Consider the following 5,131-nt stretch of genomic DNA (forward strand, 5'->3'; position numbering starts at 1 on the left):
AAAAACACTTTTTTTTTTTTTAAAGATTGCTTGGTCTTTTCTAGCTGACGAGGGGGTGTTTTAAATCTTAGGTGAAACTGTCCATGTGTGTCTAAACACGAAATGTCAGAAGTTCAAACTATTCATGTAGCTGATGACATTTCTCATGCATTTGCACCCCTTTTTGAAAGAGGATGTGATACTTGAAAGGGCCTTTTAAATGTGGCGCCAGCATGTCTATTAAATATGTTCATAACATTTAACAATAACTTTGAACAATTCACATTTAACAATAACTTTTAACAATTAGGTTTAAGCCAAATACAGTATATATATATATATATATACACATTAAATCAAACTTTCTTTCTACCAATAACAAAAAATATTGTTATTATTATTATTATTATCATCATTATTATTATTGTTGTTGTTACAGGCTATGTAATCTCCTGATGACCCTATAGGATAAACTGGCTTATATACACACACACATTCTACCAATAACAAAATATAATAATATACATTTATAATATATAGGGTAATTTATTATTATTAGTAGTAGTAGTAATAGTAGTAGTAGTAGTCCAGCATTTCTAGATAGATGGATGGATGGATAGATAATTATTATTACTATTATTATAGCAACAGAACAAAAAAAGAAGAATCAAATGAGAGGCTAGTTGTTTTTTGAAGTTACAAATACATTCAATCCCATTTTTAATAAAAAAAAGTATTTATTCTATCAATAACAAAATACAATTTAAATAAAGTTAATAATAATAATAATTATTATTGATTATTATTATTATTATTATGGCAACAGAACAGGAAAAACAGTAATCATTTATTGCATAGTTTAAAAATGGACTGGGACAGTATAGTTGTCACGCGTTGGTGATACAAACTGCACGAAGACGAAGGAGATCAACGAAAAGTCCTTTAATCAGATAAATCCAGGAGAACATGCACAGAAACCAACTTAACATAGACGGAGAACGAACGAAGACTAAGGAAGAACTGAGGACTTATAAGCATGAACCAAACAAAGGGAACAAATGAGATGATTAACAGACAACAGGTGAACTGAATGACATAATCAGGCAAATCAGAAAAACTAGGTCACAACGGAGAGAACAGAAAACAAGGCATACATGTAACAATAGTTCACCCAAAAATGAACAATCTGACCCCTCAGCCAAATTATATTTGACCAATCTATGTTATCTTTCTCATATGTGATTCTCTGTTTAAAATCCACAATATCTGGCCAAATTGCCAAATGTGTGTCCACTCTGAAATCCCAAATACATTCATCAAAATTCATGACGCTCTTGATGATGCTTTTAGTGTTTGGAATGGCATGGGCGCAAATGCATCTAATTTCCTTCTAGTATAATGCACACAGTGTGGCTGTTTTTTTTTCAAGCCACTGTAGTGAAAGAGGAAGTGAAAGCTAAATATGACTTGTGAAGGTCAGAAGCACGTGTGGGATGACGGCAGATACTGCCGGACTTTCTTTTTGTGTGGGTGAATTCGACCCAAAATCTCCCTCCTCAAATTCCACGCATAAAGGGATATTCCCCTCACAGAAGACTCTCTATAAAGGCTGATAGCCTGGACAATGAGCCACACAGCAGCAAGTCCGGCTTGAGTGCTTCACCTCAAACAGACCCTCTGTACATCCAGCCAGTCTAGTACAAAATAACGGCCAGAATGACTGCCTCTCGCTTCATCATTTTCTCCGCAGTGGTGGTGCTTCTGTGCGCAGTTAGCCTCAGTGAAGGTAAGATGGAGGAGAAAGATAAATTAACATTTTGAAAAACAAGGCCATTTTTTTTTTACAATAAAATATGTAAAACATTTAATTATAATCTGTGCAACGTACATTCTAGTTGTATACTGTTTCAACAAAAACTTGGTTGTGTATTCTTTAATCTAGGTTTGCGTATTGGACCACAAAGATGCTGTTTCTCCTTTTCGGACCGTCCTGTGCCAATCAAAAAAAGTGGCTGAATACAGCATGACAAGCCAGCAGTGCCCCAAGGAAGCCGTGCTGTAAGTGTAACAACAATATATCTGTTTTTGTGTATGTGGGAGAAAAATTACAATAGTATAATTATTATCATTATTAAACTGAGCATATTTTTATTTTATTTTAAGTATTATTTTTATATTCATTATTTTTATATATTTCATATTTATAATAATAATAATTGTAATAATAATTATTATTATACATATATTAGAATTATTCATTTGATTATTTTTGTTTATTATATTAATAATCAATATTATTTTTATACTGGTTTGAACTTATTTGACCAACAGAGCAAGTTACTTTGTGTTTGATGGTATTGAATTTCTCTGAATACAGGTTCAAGACTGTGAAGGGTTATTTTGTGTGTGCCAGACCCACTGACTCATGGGTAAAGGGGCTCATCAAGATCATTGACAGCAGGAACATTGGAAGCCAGGGGACCTTGTGATCATATTGACCTGCATCCTCCAACTTCTGAAACATTTAGGAAGAACTGGACATGTGTGGAGTCTGAGCAAAACTTAAAGAAAAAAAAAAACTGACAAATGCATTGTCACTAACTGATCAGCATATTAAAGCTATGGGGTTAAACAATCCAGAATGTATTATGTTTGAATTGTTTCTCTTTTTAACTCGTCCGTCATTTGTCTTACTAATGTATTTCTAAAGAGAGTGTTTTGTACTGAAAAATAAAGTATTGCAGATTACTAGCCTATAGCTCAAAGTATAAACTAGTTTATTGAAGAACATGAAATATTTTTGTAATGTGTCATTAAAGACAACATATTATGATGAAGATCTGTTTATGTAAGTTTTTGCAAATGTAACCTCCTCACAATAAAGACTTTCTATCTCTATTTGGCTTTTTCACACTTGTTCATTTGTGCAAAAATAATCCTGTGTTATCTTTTGCCATGATTCACACTGTGACACTTATAGAGATGGTTAAGCTTCGAGATTTCTGTACATTTGAAAACATTCGTATTTGCATGCAAGAGGCTGTTAACATGCAACCTGCTGAAACTTTATCTGTGGAAATGTTGCCACATATATCCGCTTTGTAGTCCTACAGGTGCTGTAGGAGCCAAAATATGTGTAAAAAGGTGATGTGTTATTCTCATTTTGACCATTGAGTGGTTCTGTGAACCTTCCAGAGATTTCAGTGTAGGTGTTTGACCCGGAAGGGCAAAAGGTTTTTGACCGCAACAGCGCGAAAGATGATGGACGTTTGTAAGACTTTCTTTTAATGCAGTGCTGTCCAAACTCGGTCCTGGAGGGCCGGTGTCCTGCAGAGTTTAGCTCCAACCCTAATTAAACACACCTGAACCAGCTAATCAAGCGCTTTACTAGGCATAGAAACTTCCAGTCAGGTGTGTTGAGGCAAGTTGGAGCTAAACTCTGCAGGACACCGGCCCTTCAGGACCGAGTTTGGACAGCCCTGTTTTAGTGTATGTATTGGATACTAAATTGGACATTATGCACGCTGGTGGTTTGTGGAGCCAATAAATTGTGTATGGTGATGCAAACAGAAGAATGGTCTTCTCGTTTCGAATGGAGGAAGTATTCAACGTACATCAAAGTAAGAAAGCGCGTCAACCTAATTACTCCGGGATCAAACAACTCAGTAGCTTAAAGTATTAGATTTAGCCCCTACAGGTGCTGTAAGCTACTTTAGAAAAAGTTATAAAAATTAGTCAACTCCCTGAAAGGTTTAACTAAAATAACTATCCCAACATATCACATCTAGTACAATAAAAGTAGAGGCGGGGCACTGTCAGATTAGCCAATCAAAAGGCCTTTTGAAGCAGCCTGTCAATCAATTAGTGCGTTAACGAAAGGCAATCCATATATGGGTAGCTGGGAAACGGAGAGATTAGAAGTTTGATGGTTTGTAGCGTGCAAAATACTCATGTCATCTGTCACCAACAACGTTTTAACGGTCATAAAAGGCGGAATAAAATAAAAAGACCATTAGCAATGAGACAAAAAAGAAACAAGACGAGACAGCTTTTCATCGCTGGTCAGAGCTGAGTGCTTTAACACGGGATGTGATTCCGCTTGACCTTGACAGGTAAACATACGGTTACGCCGAGAAGGGTATAACTGCAGCCTGGAGATCTCCAAATGGGGGCGGGAACTCCAAAACGGGGTGGGAGCTCCAAAATAGGGCGTGGCTTCCTCCCATTGACAGACAGGCACATGACACGCATGCGCACTTTCCCCCCCAATCAACTTCAGTGCAAACTCCACCCCACAGCTGATTCTAAAGATTTTATTGGTTGTGTCAATTAAAGTGTTGATTTCCTACACTATGCTACAAAAAAAGCTAACCCATAAACCTACCCCACACCTGACTTTAACCTTAACCAGTGAAATTGACTGCACGGCGGGATTGGCGCTGAATAGCGTGGTAAAGAAAGATGCAGTTCAGGAGATAAACAGTTAATAAGATTATGCCATATGAGATCGTTCCGTAACTCCCCAACCGGACCTCACCGGACAATGGCACCTTTTTAGTTACACCCAGCGTCACTACACCCTCCTACCCTGCGAAATTCGTGCCCCGGGATGCCCCCGTTGCTTGGAACAAAGCGATAGAGTTAAATCGTTGCGCTGCGCTGCGCTGGGAGAGCTCGTGGGTGATTCCCGTTTATATCATGAAGCAGAGGTTCAAACTCCAGTCCAAACACCACTGGCCACGAGCTTTGGGCTCTGCTCTCACGGAGAATATTTATTTATATAGCATATTTTATTTTAGATGAACTAGAAACAATGTTTAATTTATAAAGTTTTATTTTGAAATGTAAGTCAATAACAATTGGCTGGAGCCAGAGCCAATGGTGAAAGTCTTTGCGCGACGAGACCCCGCCCCATTTTGGAGGTTCTTCCCACTTTTGGAGTTCACGCCCCATTTTGGAGATCTCCGGTCTGCAGTTATATCTACTTGGTTACGCCAGGCAGCATTGAAAGAAGGGGCGTGGTTACATCTGGCAGAAGTTATAAGGTGCGTTCGACTTGAAGCACGGCTACAGACGGCGATCAACGAGAGTAGCCGCTTGCAGTCGGGGGCGGAGGTGAAAACGGAGCCGTCAAGCCGGACACTTTCTGCTC

At 38.0% G+C, this 5,131-nt stretch overlaps 1 pseudogene; it reads left to right on the plus strand.

Moving 5' to 3' along the window:
- The first annotated feature begins 1,623 nt into the window (after positions 1-1,623).
- LOC107707438 (C-C motif chemokine 8-like) lies at positions 1,624-2,865 on the plus strand (annotated as a pseudogene).
- The last annotated feature ends 2,266 nt before the right edge of the window (positions 2,866-5,131 follow it).

This window comes from Sinocyclocheilus rhinocerous, unplaced genomic scaffold (assembly GCF_001515625.1).
Source record: "Sinocyclocheilus rhinocerous isolate Xijiao unplaced genomic scaffold, SAMN03320098_v1.1 scaffold534, whole genome shotgun sequence".
In the NCBI taxonomy this organism is placed as follows: Eukaryota; Metazoa; Chordata; class Actinopteri; order Cypriniformes; family Cyprinidae; genus Sinocyclocheilus; species Sinocyclocheilus rhinocerous.